The following is a 21705-nucleotide window of genomic DNA, read 5'->3' on the forward strand; positions in this document are numbered from 1 at the left end:
GGTTTTGAGACAATCATTTTCATCTGTGAATTGTACCAGTTCAGAGTGAAAGGGGAATTCATTTTAGCAGATAGTTAATAACAAATTGATCATAAAAAGGTATGCCACACATATGCACACACCTTTGTTCAAGTGTATGGTTTTCAAACCTTTTTGGAATGGTACCCATGAGAAATTCCTGCATCACTTCAGACAAACAATCGAAAGTCTGCAAAACAAACTCCTTTCTGATTTGATTTTCATTCAGTGTTAGCTTCTGATAGTTTGTTTCTGTAACACTTTTCACTCTACCTTCTACAGTTTTTGACCATCTCCAGTGGGAGACTTGAGAAGACTTTTTTTATGGGGAGGGAGGAGACAAATAAGAAGCAATTGAACTGATCTCAATCAGCTTAACAGCAAGTACTGAAACAATAAAATGAGAAGCAACTTTGTATGAAACACTGGTTAGAATTTTTCTGACCTTTCTGCTTCAGCAAGTCACAAAAAAACTTAACATTTTTTAGAAGGATAAGAAATTATTTTACTGAAACAAAATACTTGGAGGAGCTCGAAAATACTACAGACACACGAGAATACCACTTGCAAGTTCTCCTCCGAGCCAAACACCACCCTGACTTGGAAAAATATATCACTAATTCTTCGCTGTTGTTGGATCAAAATATTGGAATTTTCCTAACAGTACTATGGCTGCATTTTTCTCACATGGACTGCTTCAGCTCAAGAAAACAATCACCAACACCTTTTTCAAGGTCATTTAGGAATGGGTAATAAATGATGGTTAAACTAGTAACGCCAAGGCCCATGAATGAACTTTTAAAAGTACAAGTTAGCGTATGGTTTATCAACCTCAGAATTCAGTATCCAGTTCTCACTGCCATACATAAATTAAAAATTTTCATGAGTGCATTAATATCTGTAAGTTAGAAGTGACATATGATCCAACTTTGATTGGCTTGTAGCTTGTGGAAATGAAGCAAACCTAACCAGATTCACCAAGGCCCAATTTATTAGGGGCAATGCCACGAGCATCAGTAAACGAATATACAACAGCCATTTTCTGAAGAAGTCATACTCAATACAAAGTGTTAAATCTGTTTTTCTATCCACAGATACTACCAGAACAGTATTTCCAGCACTGTTTGCGTTTTACATTATAAAAGTAACTTTAATTTGTCACCTCAAATTGTTCCTCCCACTACCAGCAAGAAACAACATACAGTCAAGTACTTCATCCCAGTTCATATATTTAGGCACGACCCAACATTGCTGCTCTTCCCAATTCAAGTGGACACAGCAAGAACATTTCGTTCATAGGCTGGCTTCACTTAATTTCTGGAGATTATCAAAGAAATCAAATAGGGATCTAGTTTGTTTTTAAGTACAGAGATAGCCTTGCTCTTGAACTTCTTTTCAAAATAAAGTAAGATTTTTATTAACCCAAGAATGTTCTTGATTCTGAGCTTGGACTTAACATTTTAACAAATTTGTATCAATAATTTATTTTTGTAAATATCAGATGATCATTGAAACAGACTGCATGAATTATACTTACAAGGGTTTAGATTAGATTAGATTACTTACAGTGTGGAAACAGGCCCTTCGGCCCAACAAGCCCACACCGACCCTCCGAAGAGCAACCCACCTAGACCCATTCCCTACATTTACCCTTTCACCTAACACTACAGGCAATTTCCTTACAGGCCAATTCACCTAACCTGCACATATTTGGATTGTGGGAGGAAACTGGAGCACCATTTCTTCTGCAAACAACATAAATGGAAAACTGTTTTGAAAATTTCAACAGGAAATCCTGAGAATTTAGAACACAGGTACAGAAATAGGGTCCTCAAGCCTGCTCAGTCATTCATGGCCAATTTGTGGCCAACTCCATACACTTGATTTCGCCCCTGCTTAATATTTAACAATTTCAAATTTAAAAATCGATAATTAACCCAGCATCAGCTACAATTGGCGAGACACTTCTAAGCTTCAAACACCCTTTTGGAGTAGAACTGTTTTCAAACACCACTGAAAGGCAACACTCTAATTTTGGGCTCTTCTGTATATATGGGGGTCTAGATTAGAGTGGTGCTGGAAAAGCACAACAGGTCAGGCAGCATCCGAGGAGCAGGAAAAAAAAAATCGACATTTCGGGCAAAAAGCCCTATATTTGTTTATCAGGCAGAGGTAAGTATACGCATTTGGAGAGAGGTGAAACTGGCCATCAACCACTGGATTTGAGCAATCTGGATCCTCTACCACTAATAATATTTACCTTCTCTCCGCATTAGAATCCAAAGGGTAATTTTAATGCTAACCTTAGAAAATAAATAATACTATTATTGTCATTAGGTTAATCTCTTCCTGCTCAAAACACTCCCTGTTTATTCCTTCCATCATAAATTTTACCCATATTTATAACAGAATTTATCCATGTAAAATTCCCATTTACAGCATACAGAGTATAACATCAGCTGTTTGTAAAGCCATACTTACTGAAATAAGCCCAAAGCGGAGGACCAAAGAACATTTGTATATCCTGATTTTCCCCACAGTCTATAATGCCACTTGAGTGATGACTCTAATAAGATTACATAAAAATCTCTACAGAAACAAAAATCTGAAATCTTTAAGTGTGACAAAGTGTACGAGAAATATAATATGATATGACATTTCCTCATCAGATAGATCATAGGCTCTTAACATTTCCAGGTTTGAGACTGTATTGGAATAATGCATCCAAATGGTTTCCTGGTGGCCACATAGATGTCCATTCAAATCTGTCATACCCCAAAACCTTACATTTTGAATCATTCTCTGCTACCAATATTAAATACTAAAGATAACTGTCTAAACCAAAATTGTAGTGAGATATTTATTTCAATTCACCACCTTCCATTAAAGGCACCACCACTGATTACTAAATCTCCACACCTATATACTCAATTCAAACTCAATTAACCCTGCCTAAATATAGTCCATTATCTGGGGCTCTTGTGGTGCAGCAGCAGTGTCCCTACCTCTCAGCAGAGGGCCTGGGTTCAAGAACCACTTTAACAGACTGATTAAATTCCATCACATTTCCTCATCCCATTCAGTCTCAGGCACTCCTTCAGACCACTATAGAAAAAGAACACCTTACACCATATCCTAGTAATGGAGTCACCACAAAGAATGAGAATAATTTTGATTTACCATCACAAACTTGTCTGGTGATCCAGTCTTTGCTTCACATCTAAACTTGAAATGTTGTAACTAAGTTGCCTTCATTTTTTTTAATCCATACATCATGATCATTCCATTACATTAACCAATAGAAGACACAATGACAAATGAAATGTATGACAGTCAACATAATCTTTCAGAGGGTAAAAACAAGGTTTGCAGATGCTGGAAACCAGAGTCTAGATTAGAGCGGCGCTGGAAAAGCATAACAGGTCAGGCAGCATTCGAGGAGCAGGGAAATCGATGTTTCGGGCAAAAGCTCTTAATAAAACGAAGGACAACCTAACTTCTTAAAGGCAAGCCCCATCTCCACCCCCTCTCATTTCTGTCTCCACTCTGTAGGGTCCCTGCCTCTATGCCTGATGAAGGGCTTTTGCCCGAAACGTCGATTTTCCTGCTCCTCAGATGGTGCCTGACCTACTGTACTTTTCCAGCACCACTATGATCTCTCAGAGGTTTGAAGTGACATGGTAAACACAACAGTAGAAATTGAATGGTTTACTATGAAAATCGCACATCACTTCTCGGTAAATAAGGGAGACCTGCCATCCCTTAATCAGTTAGGAAGTTGGCTAGTGATAAAAAAGGGAAGCCAACAGAGTGGACTCCATTCCAATACCAGCTGAAGTTACCATAATGGACTCTACTCTTCAAACGTTCCCCCTTCTTGAGGCATGGTAACTCTCAGATTAAAAACCAATATCAATCATCTCTCTTTAAAGAGACAGAAAACCTTTGGTTCAGTAGGACAATGGCAAGTTTACCTTCAACACCAATATACTTCACAAGATAAAAAAAAAATCTACAAAACAACATCCCATTTCCTTAACAACTTGCATAACCAACTGTTAGGTATTTAATCGTTTCTTCTAAATATCTCATGTTTGCACAAACGCACAGACTTCTGTTTCAACTCATAACTCTAGTTTTATTTCTAAAATTGTATACAATTTGCCAATATTTCCCATTGCTGTACTTTTCAAACTTTATAGTAGTTTTGTATGATCGTACCAAACCAACAAAACAAAACTCAGCTCTCTGAACACAGCAGTTGCCTTGTAATGTCAATGAATAAAGGAATAATGCATAGATAGCCGAGGTACTGTATCTTTACCAATGAGGCTCTAAAACAGCAACTTAATTATTCACAATCACTTAGCTCATTCTCCCTCATTCTCACACAAGAGCTTTCAATGTCCAAGAAAACAGTTAATGCTGTTTTCACGAGAAATTTGATTATTTAAATTGGTGTGATTTGTGATGTCATAAAGCCGTTTCAACGGATCCCCTTACCCAAACGTATTCATTAAAGAAATATGAAACAAACCAACACAGTGCAGCATGACAATTTTGTCAGAGAAAACTGTTAGACCTTGAATTTGAATTGGCCTTTCAGGCAAGTTATGAATTTAACCCTTTCTAAAGTAATGTATGGACAATGCTACTCAGTATCATCCATGTGGTTTTGATAGAAGAAAATTCTATATGACAATTAGAAGCTTTTTGAAGATGCAACTTGTACACTAGGCAAATGTAATCGAGCAGATAGAGTATGGTTAGATTTCCAAAAAAGCATGCAATAAAGGTGACATGTCAAATAATTCTGATACACAAGACAAGGGCTCACAGAGTGGAGCGTGATAATATTAGCATGGATAGAGAATGTCAATGGACAGGAAGTAAATTTTCAGGCTGGAAGTCTGTAACTAGTGGAGTGCCACAGCCTATATTAATGACATATAAAAAGAGACCAAGAGTAATATACCTACATTTGCTGACAATGAAACCTAAATGGGAAACAGCCATGAGTAGGACACAAGGACGCTGCAAAGAAATATAAACAGATTTAACTGAATGGGCAACGAGGTGGTGGATGAAGTAATAAAACGGGAAATTGTGAAATTGTTCATTTTGGTCATCAGATTGAAAAAAAGACATGAAGCATGTAAATGTTGGCATTCAAAGATTTGGGCATACACATAGAGGTCACCACAAAGTTAGCAGAAAAACACAAAGCAATGGAAAAGGCAAATTATAAATTGGTCTATCATTAGGGGAATAGAATGCAAAATTAAAGAAGCTTTGTTACAATTATAGAGTCTTGCTGTGACCACATCTGAAACAGAGTTCACAGTTTCAATTTTCATATTTAAAAAGGAAGAATACGGTGGAGCAGGGACTCCATTACATACTCCTGTGCCCATTTCTTATGATATATTCATAGAAAAACAAGGGTTTTGTCTGGTTTATCACTAACACATGCAAACAAATTCGAACAGTTAGTCATCTCATTGATATGTGACATATTCAAGCTTGTAAAACAGCTGCCCATCATTGCATTGTAACGAAACTCAATCTAGGTAAACTGTTTGGAATTATTTTTGAGGGATCTTTTTAAAAAATGTAGACTAAGTCCTCCCTCACTATTCCCCTGATCTAAAGAATGAAATAATTATGAAACAACATCACTGCCAACTACTAAACTCCACTATCTAGGCCAATAGGTTGGAGACAGAGAAGGGTTAATGGCACAACTTACAGAAAATTAAACCCACTTACTCAAAACAGCAATAGACCGTACACGCAATAGACTACAATAAACAGGTTATTTAAACAGAACAATTTGTATTCCCATTTCCAATTTGAGTTGACTAAACATTTAAAGCAAAACTGATAAGCAAAACTACAAAGTCTTACTGTGAAAGCAGTTATATATACACCATCAAGATGACAACAATAGATGAGAGCTACAAATGTTGAATTTTATGTATAAAAATCAATTTACATCATTTACTGATTGAGCAGGAACTTACCTAATAAGTTGCATTCAAACAGAGGAATAGTAGTGTCACTATAAGTGGTGGGCTATTATACCAAAAGGGAGTTCTCAATAACATTACCTTATGGTGAATTAGTAAGGGCATGACTTTTTAGAAATAACACGCAATCTTTGCTTTCTGGTCTTTGTTTGGTTTAAGCGTGGGGGGGATTTTCCCAAGCAAATGCATTTTCTCTCACACCTCCACCCCAAGGAAAAGACTCGGCGATTCACCCTATCCACGCCCCTCACTATTTTGTACACCTCTATAATGGACACCCTGCAGGCTCCGACTCTCTGGGTAAATAGTCCCAGCCTATTCAACCTCTCTCTATAGCTCAAACCCTCCAATCCTGGCAACATCCTTATAAATCTTTTCAAACCCCTTCAAATTTCACAACATGCTTCCCATACAAGGGAAACCAGAATTGTACACAGTATTGCAATAGTGGCCTAACCCATGTCCTGTACAGCTGCAGCATGACCTCCCAACTCCTATACTCAATGTACTGACCAAAGGCAAGCATATGAAATCACGTTCTTCACTATTTTTATCTACTTGCAACTCCACTTTCAAGGAACTATGAACCTGCACTCCAAGGTTTCTTTGTTCAGCAACACTCCCATGACCTTACCATAAAGTGTATGATTCCTGCTCTAATTTGCCTTTCTAAAATGCAGCACCTCACACTTATCTAAGTTAAACTCTATCTGCCACTCCTCAGTCCTTTGCCCCATCTCGTCAAGGTCCCAATCTACTCTGAAAAACGCCTTCTTCACTGTCCACTGAACATCCAATTTTGGCGTCATTTGCAAACTTACTAACTATACCTCCCATGTTCACATCCAAATCATTTATAGAAGTGACAGAAAGCAGTGGACCAGCACCGATCCATGCGGCACTCCATTGGTCCCAGGCCTCCAATCTGAAAAGCAATCATCCTCTGTCTTCTACCTTTCAGCCTGTTCTGTTGCCAAATGGGTAGTTCTCCATGTATTCCATGTGACCTAACCTTGAAAATCAGGCTACCAAGAGGAACCCTGTTGAATGCCTTACTGAAGTCCATATAGATCACGTCCACCACTCTTCCTTCAGAAATCCTCTTTGTTACTTCTTCAAAGAAAACGCAATAGAGTTAGTAAGACACTATTTCCCGTGCACAAAGCCATGCTGACTATCCCTAATCAGTCCTTGCCTTTCCAAATACATGTGAATCCTGTCCCTCAGGTTCCCCTCCGAAAAGTTGCCCTCCACTGATGTCAGGCTCACTGGCTTTTCCCTATCACCTTTCTTAAATAGTGGCATCACATTAACCAAAGTTTTCCAGCACCTCATCTGTGGCTATCGACGATACATCGATGTCAGAAAGGTGCCCAACAATCACTTCCCTAGCTTCCCACAGAATTCTAGAATTCAGCTGATTAGGTCCCGGAGATTAATCCAGCTTTAGCTTTTTTAAGACCTCCATTACGTTCTCCTCTGTAATATGGACATTTTTCAAGATGTCACTATTTATTTCCCCAAGTTCGCTAGCTTCCATATTCTTCTCCACAGTAAACACTGATGCAAAATAATCGCCTAGGATCTCCCAAGGCTCCACACATAGATAGCCTTGCTGATCTTTAAGGGATCCAATTCTCTCTGTAGATACTCTCTTGTCCTTAAATGTATTTGTAGAACCCCTTTGGATTCTCCTTAATCCTATTTGCCAAAGGTAGCTCATGTCCCCTTTTTGCCCTTCCGATTTCCCTCAAGTATACTGCTACTGCCTTTATACGCTAAGGATTCACTCAATCCCTGCAGTCTATACCTCCTTTTTCTTGACCAAAACCTCAATTTCACTAGTCATCCAGCATTCCCTACATCTCCCAGGCTCGCCTTTCACCTTGACAGGAACATAATGTATCTGGACTCTCACCATCTCATTTTTGAAGGCTTGCATTTTTACATAGAACATAGAACATAGAAGAATACAGCGCAGTACAGGCCCTTCGGCCCTCGATGTTGCGCCGATCAAAGCCCACCTAACCTACACTAACCCACTATCCTCCATATACCTATTCAATGCCCGCTTAAATACCCATAAAGAGGGAGAGTCCACCACTGCTACTGGCAGGGCATTCCATGAACTTACGACTCGCTGAGTGAAGAACCTACCCCTAACATCAGTCCTATATCTACCCCCCCTTAATTTAAAGCTATGCCCCCTTGTAATAGCTGACTCCATACGTGGAAAAAGGTTCTCACTGTCAACCCTATCTAACCCCCTAATCATCTTCTACACTGTCAACCCTATCTAACCCCCTAATCATCTTGTACACTGTCCCTTTTTTCAGTCCCTTTACCTGCGAACATCTGCTGCCAATCAACTTTTGAAAGTTTTTGCCTAATACTGGCAAAATTGGCCTTCCTCCAACTTAGAACTTCAACTTTTAGATCCGGTCTATCCCTTTCCATCACTATTTTGAAACTAATAGAATTATGATCACTGGTCTCAGTCCTACTGACACTTCAGTCACCTGCCCTATCTTATTTCTTTAGAATAGGTCAAGTTTTGCTCCTTCTGTAGCAGGTCCTCCCACATATTGAATCAAAAAAATGTTCTTATACACACAAATTTCTCTCCATCCATTATGGTAGACCCAGTCTATGTTTGGAAGGTTAAAATCCCCTACCATTAGTACTCTATTGTTCTTACAGATACGTGAGGCCTCCTTACAAATTTGTTTCTCAATTTTCCACTGACTTTTTTTTTGGGGGGGGGGGTGGTTCTATAGTACAATTCCAATAAAGGTAATTATCCCTTTGTTATTTCTTAGTTCCACTCAAAACTTCCCTGGACATTCTCCCAGGAATATCCGAAGTACAGCTGTAATGTTATGCTTAATTAAAATGCCCCTCTTACCCCTCTTTCTATCCTTCCTATAGCACCTTTACCCTTAAATATAAAGTTGCCAGTCCTGTCCATCCCTGAGGAGAAAGTGAGGACTGCAGATGCTGGAGATCAGAGCTGAAAATGTGTTGCTGGAAAAGCGCAGGTCAGGCAGCATCCAAGGAACAGGAGAATCAACGTTTCGGGCATAAGCCCATTCCTGAGCCATGTCTCTGCAATCACGATGCTGTCCCAGTCCCATGTTCCCAACCATGCAGAGTTCATCTGCCTCACCAGTTAGATATCTAAATAAATTCTCACGATATGCCCTTTTATTTTCATTCATATGAACGATAGTGCTTTCGGCTACGTGGAGAGGTTAATCTGATCAATACACACTGGGGAGCATATTATTCTCACTCTTTTTGAGCACTCTGTTTAATATATTCATGTGAAACTGTTAAACAGTACTGAGAGCTTGGACTCCAACATTTTCTCGACATTCAACCACTTAATTCTTTACTATCTTCACCACCTCTTCCACTATCATCATTATATACACACACACACACTTTCCCTGCTTAGCTGAAGGAGGGCCACTGAACTCTAAATGTCAATTTGGCTTTCTCTCCACAGAAGCTGTCAGACCTGCCAAGTTTCTCCACCAATTTGCTTTTGTTTCTGGTTTAATTTTCATTCCCTTCAGCCCAAGAGGGGTGACTATTCCAGGTAGCAGAGGCCTACAGCTCAAAGTCTCCACTTACATAGTGACATCACCATTTTCTGCTCTGATCTGCTGTCAACCATGACTACTTATGACCAGTTCAAACTGGCCTTGGGAGCCAAATAAATTGAGGCAAAAAGAGAGGCCATGCTCCTTTGCAGGTAAAAGCTTGGTCATCAGGTGCAAGGTCCTATCAGTGTTGCTGCACATGACATAGGTCTGTCCTGTTCCCTGAGCCTGTGCTTCAGTAGTCGCCTGAACCACTTTCCACTTCATCTTGTGGTCAAAGATGGGTTGAGGCTATAGGGACAACATGTACAAAGCTCTGTCATATGGTTCCCTGTGGAGACTGTCAAAGTCATTTAGAAGAATGTCTCATCATCAGAACTTTCCAACAAGCGCCAAACTGTAGCTTGTCTGGTGGTGAGAACCAGATGGAGTATTACAGAATGGCACATTCCAAGGGCCCGGACTATGTTCTGAGGGACACGCTAAAGTTTGGGACAGCTGCTGCCAAGATGCAGTGGGGAAAGAAGGCTGTCTAGTGTCCACTGCTAAAGCATCACATAGGTCCATTCAGTTGTTAGACCTCTTGCTACCTCAAAATGAATGTGAATAGTGTCCTGCATGAGTATAAAATGCCTTGCTTGCAACTGCAGAAAAGCCCAAAGGAATGTCAAATTCCAACGTGTTTGTTTTTTTTTCCCTTCTGCAAAGACTGTAAGACAGTTTTAGTACCTTTTCTATGTACAGAAGAGATAACAATTTTTTTTTACAATTAACATTATTCCTTCAATATATCTTTTATCTATCCAATCCAAGCACATACTTTAATCACTAGGGAAAAAAAGACATAACCTATTAATCCCATTGGAAGTAATCTCTTTGATTAGCAGCTGTATCATCCTTTGACTTGCCATCATAAATGCAATACTTTCACTTGATCTGCATCAGAGCCATTGCTGAACTATTTTTGTAGCTTCAATACCCTTCAGATTCTATTCATTTCCCATTCTCAATTTAAGGTGAGAGGGGAAGATTAAAAACAGACCTGAGGGGCAACTTTTTCACAGAGGGTGGCGCATATATGGAACAAACTGCCAGAGGAAGCAGTACAGGCAGGTACAATTACAACATTCAAAAGACATTTGGACAGGTACATGAATAGGAAAAGGTTGAGCTAAACTCAGGTAATTGTGACTAGTTTAATTTGGGAAACCTGGTCAGCATGGACAAGTTGGACTGAAGGGTCTGTTTCCTATATGACCAAGTGCAGCAAATCAAATTCAAGTAAAGGAGCTTGGATTAAAGTGCATATGGAGAATCATTGACAATTTGGTGAGATTGTTAATTGTTACAATGCTGTACCCCAAAAATCAAACCCTTCTACCAAACTATAAAAGTTCTTCTCTCATCTCCCATTCCACCATCGACTTTCACTTTAAATATTAAATTAGGCCTGACTTATTTCCACCTAAAACCGGGGAAATCTGCATAACTGACCCTCCACTTCCCTCCTCAATTTAGTCCCACATCAACTCATCTACGCTATGAAGTTTTCCACCTGCTATCTTAATCACGTAATTAGCTTTTGACTTTCCAGTTTGTCTTTGGTTCAAAGTTGTCAGTAGTTTTGCCATATTCTTCCATTTCTTTCTTCCACTTGAGACACCATTTATTTTATCCCCTACTAACTCTCACAGAACTTAATCTATACCTTCAGTCAAATCAGAAATTAGCAATTCTAACACTCTACCTCACCGTTCTCCACCCTACATAAATTTCAGCTGATGCAGAACTCATTATTCCATAGCATATTCGCATAACATGCTCAAATGAATCATTATCCTTTGTATATTCCCATTGTATTGCTCCTCCTGGAAAAACAGGAAACAATCCTTCTTCATTTCAAGTTTCCCCATGGTTTCACTATCATAATTATACAGTCATAGAGGTATACAACACTGAAACAAACTCTTCATTCTAACTCGTTCATGAGGACCAGATATCCTAAATTAATCGAGTCCCATTTGCCAGCATTTGGCCCATATCCCTCTAAATCCTTTCTAATGATATATCCATCCAGATGCTTTTTAAGTGTTGCAGTTATACCATCCTCCACCACTTCCTCTGGCAGCTCACTCCATACATGCAGTACCCTCTGCATGAAAACATTGTCCTTAGGTCCATTTTAAATCTTTCCTCCTTCATCTTCAACCTACGTCCACTGGTTTTGTACTCCCCCACCCCAAGGAAAAGACCTTGGCGATTCACCCTATCCGCGCCCTTCACGATTTTATAAACCTCTATAAAGGTCACCTCTCAGCCTCTGATGCTCCAAGGAAAATAGCCCCAGCCTATTCAGCCTTTCTCTATAGCTCAAACCCGCCAATCCTGGCAAAATACTTGAAAATCTATTCTGAACCTTTTCAGATTTCACAACATCCTTCCGGTACTAGGGGAATGGCCCACCGTATTCCAAAAGTGGCCTAACCAACATTCTGCAACATGACCTCCCAACTCCTATACTCAATTCACTGACCAAAATAAAGGCAAGCATACCAAACACTTTCTTCACTATCTTCTCTATCTGTAACTCCACTTTCATGGAATTATGAACATGTACTCTAAGGTCTCTTTGTTCAGCCACATTCCCCAAGATGTTTCCATTAAGTCCTGTCCTGATTTGCCTTTCCATAATGCAGCACTTCATATTTATCTAAATTAAACTCTATTTGCCACTTGTCACCCATTGCACCATCGATCAAGATCCTTTTTGGACTGAGAGCACCGTCTTTACTGTTCACTATACTTCCAATTTTTAACCGATATTTTTCAGCCACTTATCTTTACAAAAATTCTCTACTTCACATTACAACTTTTATTTCCCAAGTATGAAAGGGTTACAGTGCACAGAAAAGGCCCTTCAGCCCATCAAATCTGCACCAACCTATCTGCACTAATTCCACATTCCACTACTTGGGCCTGTAACCTTGAATAATATTTTATCATATGGCAATTAAGTTTCTTCATGTTTTAGAAAAGGCTGCAGTTAAGGGAAATTTGACATAGGGTTTGGTCAAACATCACTTTCTCAAATGAAACGTCATACATTGATGCGAAGCTGGTCTTCATTTTTCTCCTGTAACAGTAGACCATGATCAATGCTTCATTGAAATATTGTTAATTAGTACCAACAGGATACAAATGCTATAGGAAGGATAGAAAGGGAGGCAAGAGAGGAAGGGGAGTGGCATTTTTGATAAGAGATAGCACTACAGCTGTGCTAAGGGAGGATATTCCTTGAAATACATCCAGGCAAGTTATTTGGGTGGAACTGAGAAATAAGAAAGGGATCACCTCCTTATTGGGATTGTATTGTAGACCCCCCAATAGTCAGAGGGAAATTGAGAAACAAACTTGTAAAGGAGATCTCAGCTATTTGTAAGAATAATAGGGTAGTTATGGTAGGGGATTTTAACTTTCCAAACATCGACTGGGACTGCCATACTGTTAAAGGTTTAGATGGAGAGGAATTTCTTAAAAGTGTGTACAAAACAATTTTCTGATTCAGTATGTGGATGTACCTACTAGAGAAGGTGCAAAACTTGACATACTCTTGGGAAATAAGGCAGGGCAGATGATTGAGGTGTCAGTGAAAGAGCATTTTGGGGTCAGCAATATTGCAATTTTAAAATATTGATGGAAAAGGATAGACCAGATCGAAGAGTTGAAGTTCTAAATTGGAGAAAGGCCAATTTTGACCGTATTAGGCAAGAACTTTCGAAAGCGGATTGGAGGCAGATGTTCGCAGGTAAAGGGACGGCTGGAAAATGGGAAGCCTTCAGAAATGAGATAACAAGAATCCAGAGAAAGTATATTCCAGTCAGGGTGAAAGGGAAGGCTGGTAGCTATAGGGAATGCTGGATGACTAAAGAAATTGAGGGTTTGGTTAAGAAAAAGAAGGAAGCATATGTCAGGTATAGACAGGATAGATCGAGTGAATCCTTAGAATAGTATAAAGAAAGTAGAAGTATACTTAAGAGGGAAATCAGGAGGGCAAAACGGGGACATGAGATATCTTTGGCAAATAGAATTTAGGAGAATCCAAAGAGTTTTTACAAATCTATTAAGGACAAAAGGATAACTAGGGAGAGAATAGGGCCCCTCAAAGATCAACAAGGTGACCTTTGTGTGGAGCCACAGAAAATGGGGGAGATACTAAATGAATATTTTGCATCAGTATTTACTGTGGAAAAGGATATGGAAGATATAGACTGTAGGGAAATAGATGGTGACATCTTGCAAAATATCCAGATTACAGAGGAGGTGGTGCTGGATGTCTTGAAATGGTTAAAGGTAAATCCCCAGGACCTGATCAGGTGTACCCTAGAACTCTGTGGGAAGCTAGGGAAGTGATTGCTGGGCCTCTTGCTGAGATACTTGTATCATCGATAGTCATAGGTGAGGTGCCAGAAGACTGGAGGTTGGCAAACATGGTGCCACTTTTTAAGAAGAGCGGTAAAGACAAGCCAGGGAACTACAGACCAGTGAGCCTGACCTGTGGTGGGCAAGTTGTTGGAGGGAATCCTGAGGGACAGGATGTACATGTATTTGGAAAGGCAAGGACTGATTCGGGATAGTCAACATGGCTTTGTGCGTGGGAAATCATGTCTCACAAACTTGATTGAATTTTTTGAAGAAGTAACAAAGAAGATTGATGAGGGCAGAGCAGTAGATGTGATCTATCTGGACTTCAGTAAGGCGTTCGACAAGGTTCCCCATGGGAGACTGGTTAGCAAGGTTAGATCTCATGGAATACAGGGAGAACTAGCCATTTGGACACAGAACTGGCTCAAAGGTAGAAAACAGAAGGTGGTGGTGGAGGGTTATTTTTCAGACTGGAGGCCTGTGACCAGTGGAGTGTCACAAGGATCGGTGCTGGACCCTCTACTTTTTGTCATTTACATAAATGATTTGGATGCGAGCATAAGAGGTACAGTTAGTAAGTTTGCAGATGACACCAAATTTGGAGGTGTAGTGGACAGCAAAGAGGGTTACCTCAGATTACAACAGGAACTGGACCAGATGGGCCAATGGGCTGAGAAGTGGCAGATGGAGTTTAATTCAGATAAATGAGAGGTGCTGCATTTTGGGAAAGAAAATCTTAGCAGGACTTATACACTCAATGGTAAGGTCCTAGGGACTGTTGCTGAACAAAGAGACCTTGAAGTGCAGATTCATAGCTCCTTGAAAGTGGAGTCGCAGGTAGATAGGATAGTGAAGGAGGAGTTTGGTATGCTTTCCTTTATTGGTCAGAGTATTGAGTACAGGAGACCTCCCAACTCCATGTGCAGCTATACAGGACATTGGTTAGGCCACTGTTGGAATATTGCGTGCAATTCTGGTCTCCTTCCTATCGGAAAGATGTTGTAAAACTCGAAAGGGTTCAGAAAAGTTTTACAAGGATGTTGCCAGGGTTGGAGGATCTGAGCTACAGGGAGAGGGTGAACAGGCTGGGGCTGTTTTCCCTAGAGTGTCGGAGGCTGAGGGGTGACCTTATAGAGATTTACAAAATTATGAGGGGCATGGATAGGATAAATAGACAAAGTCTTTTCCCTGGGGTCGGGGAGTCCAGAACTAGAAGGCATAGTTTTAGGGTGAGAGGGGAAAGATATAAAAGAGACCTGAGGGGCAACTTTTTCACGCAGCGGGTGGTACGTGTCTGGAATGAGCTGCCAGAGGATGTGGTGGAGGCTGGTACAATTGCGACATTTAAGAGGCATTTAGATGGGTATATGAATAGAGAAGGTTGGGAGGGATATGGGCCGGTGATTAGTCATTCTTCCTTCCATCTATGAGAAAATTAAGACAGCATAATTTTCTACACCAGCTCACTCTTTCTTGGTGTAAAAAGATATTTTTCCAAACATTGCTCCATTTCACATGGTACAGAAAAACTCTATACTTTAATGCAGGTGTGTTTAAATTACAGACTGTAAACTACATATATTCCACAGAGCTTGACAATCTAACCGAAGCTCAGAGAATCTATTTATATTCACACTCAATACTCACTTGTTTCTCTCATTTGAATTTCATAAAACTAAAAGGTTTTCGAGTTTTTCCTTATTGATAGATAAGCCCCCCAAACTAAACAAGATCAATTAGCATCAGCTGATTGAAATATGTACACAATTGATGGACACAGTCAAAGGGTCAGCTGTGGCACAAATACATAGAACCTAACAGCGCAGTACAGGCCCTTCAGCCTTCGAAATTGCGCTGACCTGTGGAACCAATCTGAAGTATGTCTGATCTACACTATTCCATTCTCATCCATATGCCTATCCAATGACCATTTAAGTGCCCTAAAGTTGGCAAATCTATTACTGTTACAGGCAGTGCGCTCCACACACCTACTACTCTGAGATCTCAGAGATCTGTCCTATATCTATTACCCCTCAGAATAAAGCTATGTCCCCTCATGCTGGCAATTGCCATCTGAGGAAAAAGGCTCTCTGTCCAGCCTACCTAACCCTCTGGTTATATATCTCAATTAAGTTATCTCTCAACCTTCTTCTCACGAAAAACAGCCTCAAGTCCCTCAACCTTTCCTTGTAAGACCTACCTTGCATACCAGGCAACATCCTAGTAATTCTCCTCTGAACTCTTTCCAAAGCTTACACATCCTTCCCATAATTTGGTGACCAGAACCGTGCGCAATACTCCAAAATGTGGCCGCACCAGAGTTTTGTACAGCTGCAGCATGATCTAAGTCATGGTTCCAAAACTCAATCCCTCTACCAATAAAAGCTAATATACTATATGCCTTTTTAACAACCCTATCAACCTGGGTGGCAACTTTCAAGGATCTATGTACCTGGACACATATCCCTCTGCTCATCCACACTACCAAGAATCATACCATTAGCCCAGTGCTCTGCATGCCTGTTGTTACTCCTTCCAAAGTGAAACACCTCAACTTTTGCCACATTAAACTCCATTTGCCACCTCTCAACTCAGCTCTGCAGCTTATCTATGCCGCTCTGTAACCCACAACATCCTTCGTCAATATCCACAACTCTCCCGACCTTAGTGTCATCCGTAAATTTACTAACCCATCCTTCAATGCCCTCATCTGGGTCATTTATATAAATGACAAACAACAATGGACCAAAAACAGATCCTTGAGGTACACCACTAGTAACTGAACTCTAAGATGAAGAATATTTCCTATCAACCACCACTCTCTGACTTCTTTAATCTCGCCAATTTCTGATCCAAACCGATAATCACCCTTAATCCCATGCCACTGTATTTTGTGCAATAACCTACCATGGGGGGCCTTATCAAACACCTTAATGAAATCATATACACCACATCAACACTTTCCCTCTTCCACCTGTTTGGTTAGGGTGGCATGGTGGCTCAGTGGTTAACACTCAAGCCTTACAGCACCAGGGACCCAGGTTCGATTCCATGCTTGGGTGACCATCTGTGTGGAGTTTGCACATTCTCTCCACGTCTGCGTGGGTTTCCTCTGGGTGCTCTGGTTTCTTCCCACAATCCAAAGATGTGCAGGTCAGGTGAATTGGCCATGCTAAATTGCCCCATAGTGTTAGGTGCATTAGTAAATGCAGGGTCGGGGAATGGGTCTGGGTGGGTTACTCTTCAGAGGTGTGGTGTGGATTAGTGGTGCTGGAAAAGCACAGCAGTTCAGGCAGCAACCGAGGAGCAGTAAAATCGCGTTTTGGGCAAAAGCCCTTCATCAGGAAAACCTAGAGGTTTGATGTGGACTTGTTGGACTGAAGGGCCTGTTTCCATACTGTACGGAATCTAATCTGGGCTCAGAATCATTAAGCTCTGGATACAATCCCACTTTATGGCTTGAGCTTACAAATACAAAACCTGGGCATGGTCAAATAAATCTTGCTTTAGCTGGGATCAACGGTAGCATTCTGACATTTGAGTCAAAAGATTGGATTCAAGTTCCGCTCCAGGACTTGAACAAATAATCTAGACTAAACTAGAACAGAGGGACTGTGTGATACATCATGAGGCCCCATCTGCTTTTTCAAATAAAAAAAACATAAAAATTCCCTTGGTACTGTAGGAAGAGTTGTTTATCCCAGTGCCTAGCCTAACAATAAAAAAAGGCAGAAATTGCTGGAAAAGCTCAGCAGGTCTGCCAGCATCTGATTTCCAGCATCCACAGTTCTTTCAGTTTCTATTTAACAAAAACAGAGTTCAGACACAGCAGACAGAGAGAAACTGTTCACATATGTGAAGGGTTCAAGAACAAGGGGAGCATAGATTTAAAGTAACTGATTAAAAAAAAATTAAAGGCAATATGACATAATACTTTCTCATGCCAAATAACCTCATCCCGCACTCTAACAATTCTGTTTTTCTGAGGTTAACTGGTCATTGATCTCATTGGTGTACATTCTTACTATGTTCTGTGGATGCCATGTTTCACTACATAACAAAGGTAACTGTACTGGCTTCTAAGGCACAGATGTTACACTGCTAATAATCCCAAATGTTAAAAAAAACACTTGATTCACTGAAAGTCAGCCTTAGAAAGACTTGGTTTAACAGGGAATTCTTGGCAAATCCCATAAAGAATACTGTAAAGTTACTTTAAGGTTGCCAACAGCTGAGCAAGGCCCACACAGAGTCAGTGTCACTAAAAGCTGCTAAACACATGAAAACAGCTTTAGTTTATAACATTTGTCCTTCCAAGCCAGGGTCATGCTTAAGGAGAGGACTAGATATCAATAGTTCAATGTACTAGTGTGGTAATGAAAAGAACAACTTGAAGTTGTGAATCAAGAGAATGAGAATAAAGAGTAACCTCACAGCATTAAAGTATATTAGCTTGAGAGTTTCTAAATAGTACATGGATTTAAAGGTGTTAAAACACTGGCATGATCCAAGATAATAATAGTGTATAATACACTTTCCTGTTATATTTAAAGATACAGATTAAAGGACTTCAAATATTGTCTCGAAGACAATGGCCCTTTGACACAAGTCCATTATTTTGTGGGAAGAGCTGCCAAAAATCAACTGCTTTCCTTGCACAATTTATACACAACTCCTTATGTTTCACAACCTTTAAAGAGAATAGTTTTCTTTGTGACTTACAAAAACAGGGATATTACAAGGAAGGTATTTGTTGATAGGCTAATGCAACAAGTGAAGGTGCAAGTGCGATTAGATTAACTGTCCTGTGGAAAAGCTGACCTAACAGCTTCCAATCCCATTATTACATTTTTACGTTTGCCTGCTACTACCTTGATAATTTCGTTCTTCCGCTCCTGAAAGGTTTAAGGTTTCATGGACACCAGTTACCTTACAAAAACCCATACAGTTTACTATTCTGAATATATTAAGTAAGTTAAAAAGCACAAGACCAGGTTATAGTCCAACAGGTTTATTTGGAATCATTAGCTTTCGAAGCGCTGCTTCTTAATCAGGTGGTGGAGGTGAATTTGTACTTGCAGAACTATATTTTAACTTTGCTCAAAATCTGCATAAATCCATGCAAGATTCTGTAATTTCCACTTTAGAAATAGAATCAGTCTGACCTAATATTGGGATACAGACAGACTTTAACTTCATACCTAATGCATTATCTGAGCTGAGAAGACATATTGTTAAAAGCTATCTTGAGAATGTAGCTTTAAAAAGTTCTAGGATTTACAAACGAAGGAACAGAAACTCACATGGTCATTCTAGAAGATAAAAGACTTAAGCTAAATTTGTTTAATATTACATTCCATGACACTACAATCCTGTTGCTATGAAGTCTGTGTCTTCTGATTCTGCTCCACATCCACATGAAAAAGAATCAGCGCTTCGAAAGCTAATGATTCCAAATAAACCTGTTGGACCATAACCTGGTGTTGTGTGGTTTTTAAACTTTATCCACCCCAGTCCAACACCAGCCTCCAAATCATGACTATATTAAGTAAGACTGATAAGCTTTTCAAAAATAAAAAGGCATGATAGCGAAGACTAAGACAAGATTGAGTCTGTCCTCGCCAAACATCTGACGTCCCCAATATCCTTTTGACTTTTCCCCTCCATAGGGCAAGCGCAAGGTGATCATTGTAGCTGTTCTACAAGTTAATGTTCTTCTGGTGCAAAACATACATTTTGTAGAAACATAACTATTAAATACTGCTAACATAAGCCACTTAGATGTGCAACTGAAACACAACACATCCAAAAATGCACCAGGTAATTCCAGTAAGTCATATATCCAATTAAGTGACAATGGCAAATCTATAAAGTGCACAATAAAAATGCAAGATAAACTTGTCAGATAGGCATTTCTTATCAAATCAACAAGATCGGAATTTCTCAACTAGTATTTTATTTTAAACTCTTTTTGCTAAACAAACAGTTCAATTTTTTTTAGAAAACCAAATCAAAGCATTCCTCAAAATTACCTACAAACTCACAACAAATTTTGAAATAGAATTTTGGACCTAGATAAATTAACTGCAAACCATTTCTTAAACAATTGGGGTAGAAGTCAGAAAATGACTGAGTACTGGACAATCTATTAGCTGTTGAGTAATTTGCATTTGCAGATGTTTATTGATATTACACACTGTCGGATATACAGCACAGAAAGTGGCCATTCAACCTAACTAAACTGTGCCAATGATTACGTACCATTCAAGTTTTAAAAAACTAAATCCATTACCATAACCCTCCATTCCCTTCACCTTCATTCTTTCATTCTCCCCCCCCTTCCCCTTAAATGCATTTATACTAACTGCTTCAACCATTACTGATCTTTACAACTGATTTTGTCTGAATTATCTATTGGATTTCTCAGGGGTTAACTTACAGCAATAGCTCCTTGATGACTATGAAGTTGCTTAAAGACTCCAGACTCAAAGATGGCAACAAATTTAGAGTACCCCTTTACATGTCAAGTAGTCGTATTAACAATCAGCACAAACAAAGCCTAATAACTATCCTCTTCCTGAGGTCTGATTTCTACCACTAATTGTAAAAATCTTTAAGACCAGGATTGTGCAAAACAAATTGTTTCCAATTTTTTGCTTTGCTATAATACCCATATTTATCATAGCAAATTAATTTTATTCACAGTACTAAATAAATATATTTTATTAGCACTTAACAAGCCATCACCTTCCAGATTAGAAAGCAAATTATCCAAACACTTATTCTCACAAAAGCTTTGAATAGATTTCAACACAAAATTCCGCTTACAAGCACTAAAACTATATTTTAACTTTAACAAGCCATAATTCACCTGAATGTGACAAATGAATATTATATAGATAACAACGAGAAAAGTGTAATTCTTGTTTCTGTAACACTCATCTGAATTATTCATTTGTTCAGACAATACATAATTTGTTTTTTTCTCTCTTAACCCAAATAAAATGCCTAATTTGGGGCAAATTCGCAATGCAATTATAAACGACCGAACAAAACTGGAAATCTGAAGAGGCCAACATAAAAATAATCGATTTAAATCCCAACCCCGCCTCCTAAACATAATTTTCTCCCCGTCGAAATGGAATTTAAGAATTTGTTTTTATGGCCGCCCTCCTCGCGATTAAAAGTCGATGAAACAGATCGGATTTATTTGTTTCGTTGCGAAAACGGGAAGAGTCAACGTTTCCAACTTTCAAAAATCGGACCAAGTTTTATGTGGGAAAACGTTGGGGGGGGGGGGTGTCAAAAAAAAATACATTTGGCAAATAATGTGAAATATCAATCCGAGGGCAGTCATTGTTTGAAGTGGAGGACAAAAGGGGATATGTGGGTTTAGAAGAAAAGGAAAATAAAAGTACATCTTGCGCGAATATTGTGCAATGATGCTGTGTTACCTGTTGGGAGGCGGCCGCGGCTCCGGCTGCTTGGACACTCTGCTCCGGATCGGCACCAGACCGTTGGGCGCGCGGGGTTAAAGTTGACTCTGTTGTTGGGGGCGGGCGCGAGCTCGGAGCAGGATCGACCCAGAAACCGGGAGTGAGATCGGCGCCAAACTGGATTCGAACGCACTC

General features: G+C 39.7%; 1 protein-coding gene across 5 annotated transcripts in view; it reads right to left on the reverse strand.

Annotated features, from left to right (window-relative positions):
- Positions 1–21705, reverse strand: part of LOC140487122 (PR domain zinc finger protein 2-like) — a 171117-nt gene that overhangs the window by 148780 nt on the left and 632 nt on the right. For 4 of the 5 annotated variants that reach the window (XM_072586654.1, XM_072586652.1, XM_072586648.1 and 1 more), the window contains exon 1: positions 21529–21679. The exons of the other annotated variant lie outside the window; for it this stretch is intronic. The gene's annotated coding sequence lies outside the window, so the exon portion shown is untranslated. Of the gene's footprint in view, positions 1–21528; positions 21680–21705 lie in introns of those variants that run through there. 5 annotated transcript variants of the gene reach the window in all.

Source organism: Chiloscyllium punctatum, chromosome 16, assembly GCF_047496795.1.
Source record: "Chiloscyllium punctatum isolate Juve2018m chromosome 16, sChiPun1.3, whole genome shotgun sequence".
Classification (NCBI taxonomy): domain Eukaryota; kingdom Metazoa; phylum Chordata; class Chondrichthyes; order Orectolobiformes; family Hemiscylliidae; genus Chiloscyllium; species Chiloscyllium punctatum.